Genomic DNA, 20324 nt, shown 5'->3' with positions numbered 1-20324 from the left:
TATATATTAGTTTGCAATAAATAAAATTCTCAAAATTCTACTTTACTTTAAACTGTAGTTGACAAGTGTTCTTCTTGCCTTAATTTGGACCCACAAGAAAACTCCTCTGAGTGCATTACCTTGAAAACTGGGGATATGTGCTGGTTTGGGCTGGGGTAGAGTTAAGTTTAATTAAATATGTTAAGTTAATTTACTAAGTTTTAGTGAGTTAGTTTGAGTTTTACTTGTAATAGATCACATGGTGCTGTGCTTTGGATTTGTGACCAAAGAGGTGTTGATAAGATGGGGATGTTTTGGCTCTTGTTGAGCAGCACTTGCACAGCACCCGGGTCTTTTGTGTACTTCACACTTCTCTGCCAGGGTGTAGACTGGGGTGCACAAGATTTTGGCAGGGCACAAGCCAGGACTGCTGGCCCCAGGTGACCAAGAGGATGTTCCATACTTTATGACATGATGCACAATGGAATTTGGCAGAAACCAGGAAGAATGTTTGAAGCGGTAGTGTTTGTTTTTTCAAGTGGTGGTTACATTTCCTGGAGCTCTGCTTTCCTAGGAATGGCCAAACACCTGCCTGGATATGGGAAGCAATGAACTAGTTCCTTGTTTTGCTTTGCTTGCATGCATGGCTTTTGCTGTTCCTATGAAACTGTTTTTATGTCAGACCATGAGTTTTCTCACTTTTGCCCTTACAGGTCTCTCCCCATCACTCCTGGGAAGAGTGAGCAAGCAGCTGTGTGGTCCTCAGCTGCCTGCTGGGGTTAACCCATACCAGGTCATCTCTGATCTATCTGTCACCAGCACAACCCATTCCAAAGCAGCCAACAGGAGGCACCACCTGAGGTGTTTCTTGGGCCCTGCTGATTCCTGCTGCTTGTAGGGACTGGGCTGTCTCCTGGGCTATAATGGGAAAAACACTGTTGTAAATCATTATCATTCACCTCACTATACTTGTAAAATGCTTTGATGTTATTTGCCTCTTTGGCATTCAGCCACAGCTCTGCTGGATTGGAAATACATACTGGGTCAGCTGTGCATATTCTGCCTGAATTTGCTTCTGTATCATAGCTGCAGACAGCTCAGCTCATACAGTCTAAGCTGTGCCTGAAATCCTATTTGAAGAAAGTAAGACCTATGCCCTAAAATGTCATATAATACTTGTGTATTTGCCAAGTCCCCTACATGAAATTCATCCCCTATTTTACTGAATAAAAGGTTTTAAAAGGAAACAGAGAAATGTTCTTAGAAAAATGACTTCATGAATTTAGTATATTTGATCATGATATTTGAAATTTTTTTCCTAAATAATCCATTTACTTGTGAGTTCTAGTAGGTGTACATGAACACCATAAACCAACAGTTTTCTGTGCTGTTTTTCTGACATTAAAGAGAAAGGGGAAAGAGCACAGGAGTCAAGATGAGCAGAGTGGGACAATCCCCTCCCTTGCCCTGCTGGTGATGCTGTGCCTGATGAACCCTAGGAGATGGCTGGCTCTCCTGGCTGCCAGGGCTCTGCTGATTCATGTTCAGCTTGCCATCCACCAGGACCCCCAGGTCCCTTTCTATGGCACTGCTTTCCAGAGTTTCAGTCCCCAGTCAATTTGTACATCCAGGATTGTCCCATTCCAGGTGCAGAATCTGGCACTTAATTGTTAAATTTCATATGGTTGAGGATTGCCCAACCCTCTAATTTGTTTAGGTCTTGCTGCAGGGGCTCTCTGCCTTTGAGTTAGTCAGCAACTCCTCCCAATTTAGTACCTGGAAACTTAGCATCCCTTCCAGGCCTACATCCAGGTCATTAATGAAGGCGTTGAAGAGCACAGGGCCTAGGGTAGAACTCCACTAGTGACAGATCACCAGTCTGATGTTAACCCCTTCACTATAACCCTTTGCACTTGGCATGTGAGCCAGTTGCTCACCCATCACACGATGTGTTTATCTGGCTGTGTGCTGGACCTTTCATCCAAAAGAATACTTTGAGAGACAGTATCGAAAGCTTTACTGGAATTCAGAAAGATTTCATCTACTGGCTGTCCTGGATCAGCTATGTGGGTTGCCTAGGTGGGTTACTGTAAAAGAAAATCAGACTTGACAAGCAGGACTTTCCCCTGGTGAAGCTTTTCCAGCTGTGACCAAAAATTGAATTGTCCTTCAGGTGTTTTTCAATATCTCCCATAATTTTACCAGCTGTTGAAATGACACTGACAAAGCCTGTTGGGTCATCCTTACCCTGCTTGAAAACTGGCAAAACACTAGCCAGCTTACAGTGGGCTGGGACCTACATCAAGTGAAAAGTTCTGTGCCTCTTGTATCTTTGGAAAATAACTCAAACCTGAAGAGACAAGGCCAATGCTATAAAGAGTGCCAAAATACCTAAAAAACATTCTCACAATATATAGAACTTTCCTAAAATACTTGTTAGAAGATCTCAGTCCCGCCTACTGAAGTCAATAGGGGAGCTTTTCCCATTGACTTTTCCAGGTTCATGGGTTCAGGACAGCAATCAAGACATTCAAAAAACCATCCCAGCCTTTTAAGCTGACTGAAAAAAAAAAAATGACATTCTCACAAGAGAGGCAGCTCTTCAGAGGTTTCCTGATCAGTGTTACAGATCTGAAAGTAACTCAAAATAGCTCAGATAAGCTTTTGCTAACATTCAAATGTTTAAGAAATTGTTCTTAGTCTTTGAAGATTTTGCACTTCTACCACCATTGGTTACAGAGCTATTTCTGTTCCATATACACATATGAATGCTATTCTGTTAAGTATAATTTAATGTGATGCACATGAAAAATACTTAAAAGAATTAATTTTTAGCAAGGATGGTTGTCCTTTTTTTTTTCCTTCGCTTTTTCTTCTTGTCTGTAAAAGTTTATTCCTTCAGTAGACTGGGTTTTGTGTCTGTTGTTAATTTTTCCTATTTCTTTCATATTCAATTTTGTGGCTCAAAACATATAAATTTTAATAAGTCTGTTCCAGTTCTTGACAATTACTTCATTTTTGTATCCGTTGTGTTAAAACAATTATACAGTGTATTCTGGATGATTCCATACATTGAGATAACTATTATCACAATGACAATATCTGTGGAGATACCTTGGGAAATTGAGGAAATTATTTTCACTACTTCATGCTTCCTTCTCTCATCTAGTTCCACAACTATTTTTGCTATGAATGTGTCAGAAATTTGTGCGTACCATCTAAAGCATGGTCATCTGGAAGATGTTCTGTTCCTTACAGATCTCTGTTCCACAATGATTTATTATGTTTAGCAGTGGCCTTTTCCAGATGATCTCCTTCATTTACTGATGCTTACTCTGCTCCCAGTAGTGTTACAGTTGATAATTCAAAATCGAAAGAAAAGAAGAGGAGGTGACACAGTAATGCCATGTTCCAGGATGGCTATGGAAGCAAATTATTTACCTTTTGTCTTATCGACTCAAATCTCAGTTTCTTCTGAGGTCTGTGCAAATGTCATCATATAGGATAGAAAAGTCTCTGTTCAACAATAAATTTTTCTTAGTGGAAATTTCTTGTCCTAATTTCTCCATTGTGCATTGAGTCTGTGAAGGGAGGACCAATATCCTGGATGGAAGCAGAGAACAGAGACTAGTACAGCGCTCATTCAAGCTGCCAGCTGAGTGCCCAATAATATCACTGGTTTAGTACAAAATGGATTGCAAAAATTTGTATTTAAAACTATGGGGAATTAAGGAATACTCATTTTCTAGAGCTGAGCCTTAGAAGGACTTAAATCCTGCTTGTGATATTGCACCTTAACTGTGGATCTTTTTTGGTAATAATTTTATTTTTACTTGATTTTTTTTTTCCTCTTCATTTAGGTAGTTAGAAAACAAGCTTTTTCTTTCTTTGATAGTAATTTTTCTTTTCATTCCACTGCTCTGTGGGGTCTCTTTGCTGTAGCATCATCTTTGTCTTCCATCCCAAACATGCTAAAATTGCCTCTGTGCATGCCACTGCAGAAGAGGCAGTGGTGCATTGAACCTAAGAGGAGGTGCATGCTGCTCTCTGCAGACACATGCTCAGTGTAAACTGTCTGCATCCTTAAACCTGCTATAATACTTCATGAATTTCGACACAGATTGTTAAGGTACAGATTCAGTTGTGATAGTGCCAAAACATGCCCTCGGGGTGCAGACTTACTGAGAGCAATTTACACTGCATGTTTCAGTCCTCAAAATGAATTTGTGCCACAAAAAACAACATAGGACTTTTCTCCACATCCTCCTCTCAACCACATAATCTGGAAGAAAGCTAGGAGAAGCACATCCATATGGAAAAAAGATAGCTGCAGCCAAAACAAGTTGTTCAGCTTATTAGAATCAGTATGAATAAGTTCATTGAAAATTTGGCATGTCTTAATGTTATTTTCTAAAGAAATGATTAAATGCTGATCATATTTATCATTTAAATGAGATTTTGAACAAATGACAAAATATTTTGTGCCTCAGGGCATAAATATTTTTACTATGTGAAAGTTTAGATTGTTGTGATAATTTCCAAGTTTGGTGAATGGCAGCATTTTAAAGCTAGTAAAAGCAAGACATAAAAAAGCCCTAGTATGCAAAAGTCCAAATTAGAAATTTACACTTGAGGAAAAGATGGAATCAATAATTAATTTTACTCTAACTGGTAAAGTACAAAAGATTTTTTAAATTTGTAATCAAATCAAGCAAGTGTAAATTATGTGTTAGGCAACATAGGCAATCTCTTTGTGCCTGTCATGAAGGCACCTGTGAGCCTTTGCTTTCCTACACTGTGAAGATGCATTTTGATGAACAGTTTCATTCAAACTACACTGAGCAGTTGTCCTGTATATGAAGAAGAGTGTATTTTGTTTACCATTCAACCAAGTCTGCTCATGAACCTTCTGACTTTGAAAAGAATGGGAGGAAGCTAGGAGCTGTGGATATGCCCACCCCTATACTGAACTCCGTGCATTTTGTGTCCCAGTTTCATCCCCTGCCATGATGATGCAAATTTCTAAAACTGCCAGCTTTATGTTCCCACTCTACTTTTCACGCTGCTCTGGGGGTTCTGCATGCAGTCCTGGTCCCCACAGTTCAAGACAGACATGGACAGGCTGCAAAGGGCCCAAAGGAGTCCATGAAGATGACCAAAGGGCTGGAGAACCTGCCCTCTGAGGAAAAACTGAAGGAGCTGCATCACCTCACCCTGGGGAAGAGAAAGTTTGGGGACACCTCCCCACAGCATCCCAGAATGTAAAGGACAGCTACAAAGAGGACAGAGAAGACAAGGCACAATGGGTACAAGCTGCACGTAGAGAGGTTTCATCTCAGTATAAGAAAAAGAAGTGTAGCGATAACAATCGTTCCCTGCAACAACATCCCTAGGGACGTGGTAGAGCTCCCATCACAAGAGGCTTTGGAGATGGTCTCCTCTAGACTGTTTCCTGTGAAGATCTTCTGAGATCCCTTCCAACCTCTGTTGTTCTGTGATTCTGTGACTTAAATATCTTCCACTTGCAAAGGCCATCGTGGTTCTTATATTCGGTGTCCTGCTTCTTATTTACCCATCACTACATAAACAGAATTTTCCCCTTAGTTTTAAGAATTTAGCTATTTTTCAAAGTTACTGTTAATTAGGGTAACAGTCAATAGAAGTAAATTTCAATAATACTAAGCTATTTATGTCAAGGAACAGAACATTTGGTGTTTTCTAGCTGAATTGCTAGAGACTAATTTCCAAAATGCTTCAGAATGAAAATTAATTTCTGATTCTTATTCAAGATATGAATTGCAGCTCTTGTATTATGTCCAAACAGGCTTTCCATTAGATGATCTTTCTGTCTGGCAGAGATTATTTTAATATTTTAGCAAATGTTACTGGCAGTGGCAGTATCCAGCGAGGCACTTCTCTTTGAACAACTTGTTTTTAGCTTAAGACTATTGGGTATTTAGTCCTTACTGCCAATTACCTAAACAGTACTTCCACTGCCATAAAGGGTAATTATGGCAACACCACACCGCAAAACTAATTTTGTCTACCTATAAAATGTTTTTCATCATATACAATTTCCATGATATTTTGGCAGACCAGACTAATGTATATATAAATATTTGTGGTTGATAATCTACCAAATTTATTTATTTTATACCTTGGATTGTGTTATATTTGAGACAGCAAAAGTTGCTTTTTATACCTCATATTGACAGAGGTTTGCAGATTAGTGTATGATTTTCTGTCATTTCGGATGCAAGTCTTTCAGGGAATGCACATTGTGGAGCCAGTCTGGCCTGCCTTCTATGGTGCCTTCCCTCCTTTTCTTACTACTTTCTCTAACATATGGTTTGTTTTATGTAACAGAATCAAAAAGCCTACAATTTCTCATGCAGAGCTAAACCATGCAAACTACCATGTCTGTGGTCTACTTTCAGAATGATATTAAGGAGAAAAGGAGAAAACAGAGAAAGCTCTTGATGAGCTGTAACTGAGCCTGCCTCTTCATTTGCTCTGTTCTGTCATCAGCATATTACCTGAACTCTGTGTCTTTCCTTTTCTGGGGAAAGTTTTTGTCACCAGCTGGAAGAATGATGCAGGGAAGGACCACGAAGTTCGTTTTCAGCAGACATGACGATGGCTGACTAAGCCTCTCTTTACTGAGCAGGCAGTAGTCATGAATGCACTGTTACTTTGGCTTTCTTTTTCAGCCCCTTTGTGCCCCTCCAACAGCTCTTACAAAAACTGCCTACTTTCCCAAGAAGCCATCTCAGTTCAGAATGACTTTATCTATCACAGGATCACTCTAGCCAATTGCTCCCTCCTCTGACAAAAGGCCTCTGAAGGATAGCACCTAGTCACAGAACCTCTGCCTTCTGGCTCCCAGTATAATACTGTCTTTGGGCTATAACTTCATGACATGTATGGAAGCATTTTAATGTTGCTGCAATAGGGTTTGACTCTAGAGAAAATGCTAATAGGGACATGTGCTCAATGTGGTGTGTATGGTCTGGGTCTTCTTTTTGAAATGCATGTAAAACTTCTAAGGATAGAAAGCATTCATTTACCCATGTATGCTGTTTCTATTATTTCCATATTAGAGCTATGGATCATCCTAAAAATGAAATGTTATATGCTAATGAGGGCTGTGGGATGTCTGTGTTGGTTTGTTATCACTTGCCAGTGTATCACGATTTGGAACGAAAGGAATCCCAGTCTGGAAAATTTTACACCTTTCTTCCATGCTAGAATGATGTTTAGCACAACAAAATCCTTTTCATTGATTACTGTCCTTGGATGTTATGGCACACAAATAAAATATAAATATTTCAGGCCAGCTCTTACCACGACTGATAAGACTATCAGAAAAGTTTCTGACTCCAGTATCAGGCCAGTAGCTTTACCACATGCAACATTTTAAAAGGAGACAACACATCTTTTCTTCCTCTAGTGTAACACACAGTTCCTTCATGTCCTTAAGCCCTCAGAAAGCACTAAGTGTTTAGGTTTGTCTGTCTTTCAGCACTGCAAGGTGCTTTTAAGTAGAAAGGCTGAGGTGTTTTGCAGTTGAAACGTGACACAGCAGTAATAAAGTGCTGGAGAATTTTATCCATGAATGAGATAGTGAACCAAGTGTGTTCTGACCTAACCTAATCCCACTTTTTCACCTTCCTTTTTTTACCTTAAGTAAGGAGAGATGGCATTCTTCTTGTCCCAGTCATTCTTCTGAGTAAGGAGCAGGATAAAGATATCGCAAGCAATAAATTGTTCAGTACAGTTGAAATTCTGGATTGGAACATGTTGGATTCTCCAAACACATAACAGAAATAGTTTTTTGGCTGTATTAAACCAGCCAGTGGGAAATCCATCAGATCCTGGGGGCAAGCCACATATCACATCTGGCTAAAATTCAGAAATTGGCAGAGTTTCACTGCTTTGGGAAATTTAAAGTGAATGTGAAGTTCAACTTCATCAACAATTTTACTTACTTCTTCAGAAAATAATATAGTACAGATGTCTAGCATTTGTAGGCCTGTACCAAAACCTGTAAATCAAGAAGTAAAACACTCCTAGTTTTCACTGAGCATTTTGTTTCATTATAGTCTATTCCTGGATCCCTTAATTTTTGTCCTAAAAATACTGATTTCAAATATGAAGTGGTTTGTGTAATGTTAAAGAGTTCATACATCTGATTGATCACAACAGTGTTTTAAAATACATGAAATTGTGAGATAGGCAACTTAAATAGTAACTGAAAAAAAAGTGGGGTGGATTTACACTTGGACTGTGCTAACTTTTTATGGTTAAGCATCCAGCAAGACAATAAAAAAACTCTCCCATAATAAAAATTGCTTTCTCTTTTTCCTATGTGATAGCTTGCTTTGAATAGCAGTTTTTTAGAACATGAATCTGTAGTTCTACTGAAAATATTATCATACTACAGAAATCCCATTGTAAAACTGCTGTTATTCAAAGAGTTGCCTGTTAAATTCAGCCAAGGAATATACAGCAGTAAACACTCACTTTCACTGCCTACCTTACTGAATGAGATAGTTTCATAAATTAACTATTTCTAAACATGACTCCAGTGTCATCCTTCATGTATTTGTTTTGAAGCTTTTTAACCACCCTAATGTTTTCCAATTATCATGCTCTTAGGCACTTTTTTTTTTGCTGTGGAGGAGATATACTGCAGGTTTCTGAACTCATCTTATTAGTCAGGAAAACTGCAGGTCAGATTTCCATCTGTGTTTTTCAGTATATTTTGACTGAAAAATTCCTTAGTATGTAATTTTGAAGCATTTTTCTTAGCTTGGAATTTGATTCCATTTCAGTCATGTAAATGGAAAACTGAGGCAGACATTCATGACCTAACTCTGTGTGGTGTTTTCTGCTAATATTTCTGAGGTTGTAGTCAGATGGGTGTCTTCCAAGTAGCAAGTGAATGAAAAGGAGAAGTATACTCAAGTTGCACCAGGGGAGGTAAAGACTGGATATTAGGAAAGATTTCTTCACTGAAAGGGGTATCAAGCATTGGATAAGGCTGCCAGGGAGACAGTTGAGTCACCAACCCTGGAGGTACTTAAAAGACATGGAGATGTGATGGTTAGGGATATGGTTTGGAGGTGAATTTGCAGTATGGGATTTATGGTTGCACTTGATGATTTAAAGGGGTTTTTTAACCTAAATGATTCTATGATTGTACTAATGCTGCAATGAAATGAGGAGCAGAAACTGTTAGAGTAGGAGACAAGGAATCCTTAAAGTGTTTGGTTTGGAAGACTTTTTTAAGAATCAGGTTGTGGTCATGCCTTTTTAAAACTACTTCATTTACATGTCTTCTCTTAAGCATTCTTCAGGTGATCCATTACAGAAACCATCAGGGTATTTCCTCTTATTGCACATAGTCCTCACTGTGCTGGTGTTCTTAAAATCCTAGATTGGTTTCAATACTGAGAAAAATACCAATGTGTTTGTAAGATGCAGAATTATTTACATAGATCATACATATGTGAGACACTAGAAAGAATCCCTGTAAATTGTTGACTGAGGTTGCTCTCTGCATGTGCTGGTATTGATATCACAGTTTTGTAGATGGCTCTCTGCCAAATGACTCCACCTATTTCACAGAAAACCTTGTTTTCTGAATGACGTTTTGATGATGATTTTAGCTCTGTAGTTTGCCAAAAAGCATTATTTTTTGTGCTAGAAATGAGGTGGTCCTAAGGGGCGTATATCATTAATCTGCTATTTTCAAATAAACATGGTATTTCTTTTCCTCTCATAGATATTTCCTTTCTTTAAATAAAGTACAGCTACAATTTTTAAATATGAGCTGTGTTTGATAATAAAATAATGCCAAATTTGAGTTTTGTCCAGTATTTCAATGTAATGGACCACAATGAAAATAATATTTTAAAAAAATATTTGTTGATGACTCAGTTGATGACTCAGTTTTGGCAGTGAAAAAGGCTCCTTGCTTTTGAAAAATGAATGTATATTGTCTAATATATACATCCAGAGAGAAACACAATTCCTAGGGAGCAGATATCTTTGTCCCTGATCATTGACAAAGGCTGAGAGGTGTATGTAATCCAGTGTTCAGGCTTTATAATTCAGCATATCCCCTTAGAGGTTGTGCAGTTTTGTTTTCTCAGGGGTTGTCTTTGGGACATTAGACAGAATCCATTAATCACAAAAAGATTTCTTGAATCAGAGAGAAATCAGAGTACTTGAATGAAAAGTACTAGCTTGTTTACAATACATAATTTACACACAGGAAATTCGGTAAGGTGTTTCACATCTAAAGTCTGATGATATAATTCATAGACATGTTAGGTGAAGTTCCAAAAAAAATTTGGAACATTTTTGAGATATTTTGATTTGCTAGAAATGCGACATGGATTCTGACATTGAATTCTGTGGAAGTTTCCACTAGCTATGTTTTCTCAGGCCATTTACAATGGCTTCAGTGATCCCCAGTGCTAAAGGCACTATGAGAAAAATAGTCACATTATTGTCTCTTTCTGCAGCAAATAGCTTATGCTGTGATCTCTGTCAACAGCAGCAGCAGAGACTGTTGCTGAAGGATCTCTCAAACTTTCCCTATATTTTTTCACTCTGCTGTGAAGCAGAGACTATTGCCATTGAAGAGTCACAAAAGCTCCCACAGTGAAGGCAACCATGTACAGCATATCTTTAGAAGCACAAGAAAAGTACACACCCACCTAAGAAGTGATATCAAACCAAGACATGAGTTTGAATCTGCATCTGATTAAATTTTAGAACTTGACCCATGTATAATTAACAGCATGTGGTACTTCATCCTGATGACACAGCCTATCTGTTTAAAAGCAATTTCTCAAAGATGATATCTAATATCATTTCTAAGACTTTTTCAGTCCATGGCTGTAACGAAGGATGGCAGTCCAAAACAGCGGTTTAGAATAAACTTGAAACATAAAAAAGTACTTTTAGTGTTTCTGCTAAAATGTAAATGAGGTCTTTCTAATATTAGGAATCTAGCAACAAACACAGTTTCACTATATAAGTGTAGCACAGTTTACAAATATTTTAGTCATTAAAAGCATTCCTTAAATTTATGCCTAGAACTAGTAGTGAATTTCCTCTTTAACAAATGTATTCTGATGTGTTCACTTTTAAACTACATCTTGGGAAATCTATATAAATGAACAGAGATGATGAAATATGTATTCCATTAAAAGATACCATATGGCTCAGCATTTACTGTGTTACAAAATGAGAAACTGGAGGAGGTGGGGTCTATGTTTCTCTTAATGTGTAAGTGCAATTTCCGTTAAAATTAATGATAAGCATACCCCAAGAACAGATAGCATCTCAAGTTTAACATTGCATTCTGGTTCTGTACTCTTTGGAGGTGGATCATTTAAAAGCTAACACATAATGCCCCAATACCTTATTATCCCCCAGACTCTTTTAGAAAAGTTGGAAAGCTTGTTTCCTTGTAAAATTAGTTTAGCTCAGAATATAAAATTCAAATTAACTATGAATTCTTATTTGCTTAATTTGTTTTCATTTGTCAAACCCTGACCACAGCATGCTTTGTTTCATTGTACAGGTTGGCAGTCATAAATCCCTTGTGTAATTTGTTAAATCAAGGGGTTTATAAGAGGCCTTGCTCTTAGTATGCTACTGAAATCTTCTTTAGTTGCTGAGTACAATGACAAGTTCCATCACCATGTTGTCTCTAAAAACCACGGCACTATAAGGCACCCCTGCTTAATACACTGTATATCTTCAAATAAATATTTATTTAATTTTATATAGAGGTTCTACCTCATGGAGCCCCCTGGAAACAGTGGCTCCTTGTCTTGTCATGGAAATCCTTGTAATGCAGAGAAGACAGATTGCAATGGCAATGAAGTAGAATTTACATCTAAAAAAATAGTGTTCATTTTTTGTTTTTGATAAGTTGCTGACAAATAATGGTGCAATGTATACCATGCAGTGGATTGCAAGCCTTTGATGACAGAAGACTCTAAGATAAGCAAGTAAACTCCTGCACAGTGAGCACATCTTTTCATCAGTATGCAGGGAAAAGATGTCAGATAAGATACAGTCATGAGAGAGCTGATTAAGGAAAGAAAAAGATGACTTTTTGTAATTTTAATGGAAAAACTATATTCTAGTACTTACATGCTTCTAGAAGCCCTTGTCCTGCAAACAGGTATGTAGAAAACTTTTCTCCTTCTCCAGCAAATGGGATTATTAATTTGAATGCATTGTTTGTCAGCTGACCCTATCTTAATGATTTCTTTTTATAATATTTGCAACTCAGTGCAAGTGCCATTAACTCTTATCTGTTGGAGAGGGGTGTATTTTATGATCAATCCCCTTCCTAGAGTTGTATTATGCATGTTTTCATCAATACAACCAAACTTCAATGAAAAAATCCAATTGAACAAAAAGACCAACCAACCAAACCCCAACACACAACCTTGCTGTGCTCTGCAGGTAAATGAAAAATAAAATAGCAATAAAAATTTAACTTTTAGAAACCTGTGACCCAGGATGGACTTGCTGGGAGAAGCAACAGATTTAGCACACATGTTAAAGACACCAATAGCTGTGATTTTACACTCTAATTTTTTTTATATCTCATTTCTAAGATGCGGTGTTTCTGTTGGCAGATTTTCAACCATAAAATGTTGGTGCAGTGAATGTAATTCGATTAATCAAATAATATGTCAGAGAAAACGATTGAAAATCAAATGCTGGAGAATTTCAAAGTATTTCATCCTCTCTGTATCAATAAGTGTGGAGTGTTACAAGTATATCATCTTTCCTCATTGGGATGGCAATGGAAATGCTTACAGTATTCTGTAAAAACAGGAGTAATTTAGATAGATATGTTAAAGATGAATTAAAACAAGATTAAAGAAGAAGGATAATTTTAAAATTCAAGTTTTAAAATCCAAAGTGTTTGGATTTTGACTGAAAAATTCATTAGTATGTAATTTTGAAGCGTTACTGATGCTTCAGTAATCCAATTACTGAAATCCAAAGTGTTTTTCTACTCATCTGCTTTCTTATTATGTCACCTGATCTGGAAATACTTATTGTTTTATTGGGGCATTGTTTGAGGGAGCAAAGAGAGGCTTTGTCATTTAACTACTTCAAACTGGTCCCTTCAAGCTTTGATTCTTCTTCCAATAAAAATCAATAATAAAACTTCTCTTTACTCTTCTGGACTCAGAAACATACCTCAAATACCTAATTGGTTCCTGTGTACCTCAGCAACATCTTTCAAATTTGGACACTAATTTCAGAGAGGGTTTTTACATATATCTCTATCTATCTATCTATCTATCTATCTATCTATCTATCTATCTATCTATCTATTTTGACAACTACCAATGCAGAGATATTTTTCTACTTAAGATTATGGGAAAGTATTAGTAAATTCCTTCAAAGAGAGAGACATCATCTATTCTGGATAGAAACTGTCACAGCCTAAAGGACTGCTGCTTTAGGTAATTATGATGTTAAAATAACAGAAAGTGATCTTTATTACATCTGGATAAACACATTCAAAGATGAAATCACAAGCTGGGGACCTAGTCTTCAGAAGCAGAATGTGTGTGGGAAGAATATTCACATTCAGGCTAAACTGCTCACTGGCTGCCATAAATAGGCATATTTATGTCAATGTTGTTTAATGATACAATCATAAATATCCATGCCATTAAATAAAAACATAATCCCATACCAAACCAAACCAAAACAAGCAAAACCAAAAAACAAAACAAAAAAATTTTAGAGAACAATCTGAGCTACCTCTCCCCTTCTTTAACCACTTCAAATTTTTCACTAATATTTATTCAACGCTTCCTGTGTTTGCCACTTGTACTTTGCACTTCAGAGAGGAGTCTGGTAGGTCTTCTCTATAACCTCCCATTAGGAAGCTGAAGACAGTAGTAAAATTCCCTCTTAGCACTGTTTAAGAGTGAATAAACACATTTAACCAGTACTGTGGAACAGATATTGAACATTTGAATTTGTTTAACAAAGGATCCAAACTACATGCACTGATGTTCCAATTCCATCTGTAGTAGTTTGGAGCAAATACCATGATGAGCTAAATAAAAAATACAGCAGTTTGAATTGCAGTACAACCACATACTTTGTTGAGTGGGTTGAATACAAGTCCAACTGGGAACTTTGAAGACTGAAATTTCATACCCTTCTTTAATCATGATGCATTCTTTGTAGAAGCAATAAAATTTAACTGTAGAGGATATTTGCTGATCTGTAAAAGAGTGTGGTTTCATTAAAATATATTTTAGGAATCAAACTAGTAAGATAAAAATGTTTACTGCCTATGACTTACTGAGCATATTAACAGAAAATATTTAAGGCTACTAAACAAGCTTACTCTGCTTTCAGCTACTCTAGAAAAAAATCTAGAACTAACTTCTGGGATTCAGAAATTTAACTGAGTTGTATAACTCTCTACATGAAGATGACAATATAGCCCAGATCTGTAACTGTACATTACTCATTCTTTCAATTGTTGTGAGCCAATATTAATTTTGGTGAAATATTTAAGATTTAGAAAACAACAAACACCAATAAATTCTCTGTGGGCAACATACTGAAAATAAATTAATCTAAGAATACTGAAATTACAAAGATTATTATCAAGGCATCATTAGAATAAGTTAATTTAGAAAATACACAATAATAATTATTCAAAAGTCTGTACTAAAGTGGTACAAATAAAGTTTGCAAGTCAGTGCCTAAGATTTATACCCAGAAAAAAATTTCATATCAAGAGATAAGATGTAGCACAGAAAATAATTGAGATATTATTGAATGAAGCAGTAAAATACTTTATAAAAATCTTGCCAAACTAAAAAAAATTTCTTTGGCTAAATATGGACTCTCTAAATATGTCTATTTCTCTCTCAAAATAAAAAAAAAAAGGTGGAAAAAAAAAGGCACACAGGCATGTAAACCTTTACAAAGGCAGTAAAACTAGCAACATAAAAGGTACAAAATGCTTAATAATATTACTGAATTCTCATAACAGTATTTTCACCAGATCAGTGAGATACATTCATGTGGTCATTATGGGTCTGAATTAAAGTCCAATTCTACCTTATGTCACTGATTTGCTGGGTCACTAGAGCGCATCAGTTATCTGATTATTCCCATCTAAAAAGCTTTGAGCTCTGTGGATGAAAAGTACTACATAAGAGGTGAGTTTTGAGTTTATTAAGTTTATTATTATATGCACACATATCTGGACAGATGAAGCAACATCAGGCCTTGTCAATTTTAGTAATGATTTAAATGATAAGATGTATGTGATGTTGGGTTATGCCTGTCAGTGTAACAAGCTGGAAGTATCAGGAGTTCAAGTAACTTCAATCTTGGCTGAGCCTTTCTGTGCTATTTAATTTACTTTCTTCTTTTCTATCCTTTTCTGATGTTCAACTCAAAAAACTGACCAGAATGATGAAACTGAGAGGTACTGGAGGCATTTTATAGTTTATACTAAAGGGCTGAAAAGAGAAGTCTTTGCTATGATATCACCCTGCTGCTGAGAAAAAAAATTATATTTAAATATTGTGAACCCGTTGAATAATCCAGAAGACAATTAATTTTAAAATCTAACTAACTTGTTACCTGTGAGTATTTGCTTTCTTAACTTAAATGAAATTTCCAGACTTCCACAACAGGAATACAGGAGGAATAGATTCTATTTTCTTGAAAATAATGGATGCAGTACATTTTCCCCTGTACCTGTGGGATATGTATAAAAGAAATGTTAGAAAATTATTTCTCACTTTCTATGCAAAGATGAACTTTAAGTCACCAAAACTGAGAAGAATTTTTTGAAGAAAATAGGGAAGCAAGGAGACTCAGCATAAAATCTATTGTGCTACCAGATGTGCCTGTCAATAGCAGTGTACTCCTCTTCCAGTAAAAGCTGTGCTACTGACACAGATCACATTTGAAATAGGCTAAAATGAATGCAAGTAATAAAGTATCAAAAACTATGGCAATGCTGTCTCGTAAACGCGCACCCTGCAGCAAGAGATAATGCAGGATGATATACCAGCTTCCTTGTAATCCAGGTATTTCTTTGGAATACCTTGTAATTATTAGACTGGGCAGGGAGATTGTGGGATTGGCAGGGAGTATGTATTTCTGTAGTTTTTGTTAGAGTGCTGATAGGTGTACATTTGTACTGATAAGAGTGGTGACAGAAATGGAAAATCCCAAATTGCTTTGGGGAATAAAAAAGAGGACTGGATAGCAAAGCTTCCCCCTACTCTCTGCCTGCCCCCCTTCTAGACACCATATACACCACATCAAAGGGCAGAAAAGGCTCCTCTGTTCTCTTCACAGTTAGCCAAAATTCCTCTTCACTCATCTCAGATAATTGACCATCAAACAGGCATGCAGTTCTACTCTCTGTAAAGCAGGAATTCATAGCATCATGAATGATTTTCAAAACTTTTTTTTAAAATATCAAACAGAAACCCTCAGTGTTGGACCTATGAAATACATTTTCCCTGTAACAGCTGTGTTTATGGTATGTATGTCACTATATACTTCTAAGCTAACGCTTATGAACATTTGGAGGGGATTTACTCAGTAAAAGAAAAATCCTGTCAAACATCACATAACTGCTCTGAAAATGTTCATTAGCAGACATGTAATATTTGTTTTGATACTTGTTTGCAGTGCATTCAAACATTCTGGAAAGGACATTCAGGCTTCTTGGTATGAAGACAGATATACAATCCAGGTAGTAAGCATATTTCTCCCAAAGGCCTGGATTTAGATATATTGGGGCTTTATAAATTTACACTTGACCTTTTATGAACTGAAAACCTTCCACTGCAAATGTAAGTTCTTAACATTTGTTTATAGTAAGCCCCATGTACAAGCAGTGCAATTTTTCACTTTGCTTCGTAAGATAGGTGTACTGCAGCTGGAACAAGCAGTGGAATCACTGTGAAGAAGCAGAGATCAAAGATCTATAGCTGAAAAGAAAAATCTGGATACCTTCCTCACCCACCAAGAATAAAAATATCCCCAAACAAACAAAAACACCCCATTAAGCTACAATGAGATTCAAGGTTAAAAGCTTTAAGCTGTTCAAACATTTCCAAGTTTGGTCTGAAGTGGATTTAAAAGGGCTCCTTTCCATAGTGCAATACATTTATATTGGCTCAGACAATCTGAAGTTAAAAAAAGGTTTGAGTTCAGACTCCCTCTTTAGCCTGGGTTCAGATTTCACAGGCAAAATTCAAATGGCCCTGCCTGTGGACTAACAGATGGAGTTAATCTACTACTGTAGGCAACTACTTGCAAAACATGCACACAAGCCAGCATCCATCCCCATCTTTGTAGGAAACTGCTGCACACAGCAGCAGAGGGGAAATTTTTTACCTTTATAAATCAGCAGTAGTATCCATGAAACTACGAAGTTTTTATCAACAGATTAAAAAAAAAAATCTTAATATTATTGAATTAAAAGAAAACCGTGTCTGTTTTCATATAGACAAATCTTTATGACAGTCAGTCAAAAGTGGTTCTGAAGGCATTCTGAAAGGACAAAATAGTTACCTGCTGCAAAATATGGAAGCATATCTTATTTAAAAGGAGTCAGAACTAAGATGTATGTAGAAAAGGGAAAAGAATGCATGATATTTATGTTTTATCTGCGGTGTTCTTGTCATTACACATCCATGTATTGTAAGGGAAAATAAAAAGAAAAAAAGAAAAAAACAACCCATAAAAATATCAACTCATCAATTAGAAATAAGCAAAAAAATCTTTCATTATGGGGAAAAAAACCCAAGATAACAAATAATAATTCTCAGCATTTTGTTTCCAAGATAATAAGCATTTTGAGAGTATTTGTGCAAGTTTATGATATAATGTGAAGACTTGGGCATATCACGTACCAGATGGTAACAGAGAGGACTCCAAATTACCTCTAACTGGTTACTTACCAAAGGTATGATTGTGGATGACACAGATACATGAAAAGTTCAAGCCAAGTGGAAGCATACAAGTATCTCCTTCAAAGCCTCCATACTAGCAGCATCCCTGCTTCCTCCAACTAGGATTCATAATTACATACCTCAATTTTCAGGCAAGGTGGAGGAGGTGGGAAAAACATCCCCTGTTTTTTCTTCCTGAATCCCACTTTGGGATTATATGTAAAGGCATGCTGAGGCTTGAGGAATTAACTATGCATTGTTTTCAGGTCTAATAAGTACCTTATTTCTATTTAATTTTCTTATAATTACTCTCTTGCTATTCTTTCTATAGAAAATACCAATAATATGCAAAGATGAAAAAAAAAAAGAACATGAGAAGAGGAAACATACATTTAAAAGCACTAGATCAGATGAAAAAAACATGTCAGGAACTGCTAAACTGGTGGTTGCCTATGCACTCTGAAATCTCTCACGTGTGTTTGTCCTGTGTGCTGAGTGAGGCAGGGGTCCTGTGGGAAAACAAGATGAGAGCATGTAATTAAAGACTCTATCATAATGCATATGCATATAACACTACATTGCACACACAATGTGTGGTTCATTTTCTCTCTCATCCTGTCCCTGCAGAGAAGATGAGAGGGAAAATGAACTGCACATGACAGATGTTAGTAACATCAGTTAGTGCGTTTTTGGAAGGCAGTCAGATACTAAAGTTGTTTAAAGGATGTTGTGAAAATAGAATAGAATAGAATAGAATAGAATAGAATAGAATAGAATAGAATAGAATAGAATAGAATAGAACAGAACAGAAAATAAGGTAATAGGAAACAGGTCAGCTGACCAAAATTAACTTCAAACATTTTTTAATAGTGTTCTAAAATAAAGCCAAGAACAGTAACTTCCTGATAAAAAGGGGTTATAGATGGTGATTGTTTTCTAGAGTGCTACAGAAGAAAAATAACACATCCAAAAAATTAAATCCTATGGGGAGTACCATTCTAATAATTTATAATAATAATTTGGAATAGTTCTTTCTGTGCAGTCCATCCCTTCCGTTGTGAGTCACCACTGAGGTGAAACAGAGTGGTTTCTTTATGACACACAGGTAGGAGCCCTAGCATTAGATCCTGTGCTTCTCCAGGTGATGTAAACATTCCTCATGCTTGGATAATCTGATCTCCCACACAGAAATAGATGTTCAAATGACTAATGACTTCATTTGCTTCAGTTTTCTTCTAGAAGTCTAATATTCATGAATGTGTTCATCCTTTATTTTGGAATGCAAATTTGATATAACTAGAGATCAATCTTTTAAAAAATAATTATTTTGCTTGCAGTTTGCATCTAATTTATATTTTCTGAATAAAACAACTTTTTCTGAGAGCATCTAAAAAATGTCCAACTTCATTTAGAGAAGAGACCAACCCCCACAACCTTCTTTCAGGTAGTTGTAGAGAGTGATAAGGTCTCCCCTGAGCCTTCTTTTCCCCAGCTCTTTTTCTGGGGAGGACACTTCACTAGCATTGTTGCCTTTCTCTGGACACTCTAATTCCTTGGATTATGGGGGTTTTATTGTGTTCCCCACTCCTTCTTCCATCTCAGGGGATTGAGTACCAAAAGAATGATTGTTATTACTAATAGACACTGAGGCAAAAAAGGCATTAAAATCCTCAGCATTCTGCTAATCCTTTATCACTATGCAGACAACTAGAGACAGGACATGGGGAAATGGCCTCAAGTTGCACTAAGGGAGATTCAGATTGAATATTGGGAAAATTTATTCACTGAAAGAGTGGTTAAGTACTGGAGCAATGTTCCCAGTAAGTGGTGGAGTCATCATTCCTGGAAGCATTCAGAAAAAGAATAGATGTGGCACTTAGTGATAAAGTTTATTGTGTATGCTGGTACTTGTTTGAAGGTTGGACATGATTGCCTTGGAGTTCTTTTCCAACCTCAATGATCCTATGATTCTAAGGATGGAGGTTCTCCTTAGACCTTCTTTTGATGATAATGTATACTGGTGTATACACCTTCACACACACACATATACGTAATATATAAATCCAAGTTTAACAGAGAGAATAGTCTTGACCTTTATATCCAGGAGCTGAAATAGTTGCAATGGTAGCCAAGTTCAATAAAAAATATTTAGCTGTCATTTTATATTTTACATTGATAAAGAAATCTAGACACACACAATCTGTGATTCATCAAGTATTTCAGTGTAAATGATACTTTAAATTGCACCAATGGTTTAAACAGGATCAGGATAAAGGAGCTAGAAGTTAGCTACACATTTCCAACACATGCTGTAAGATCCACTGAAATGTGTTAAATTTT

The sequence above is a fragment of the Fringilla coelebs genome (assembly GCF_963513975.1).
Source record: "Fringilla coelebs genome assembly, chromosome: 6".
Taxonomy (NCBI): domain Eukaryota; kingdom Metazoa; phylum Chordata; class Aves; order Passeriformes; family Fringillidae; genus Fringilla; species Fringilla coelebs.
This window is presented reverse-complemented; position numbering follows the sequence as displayed.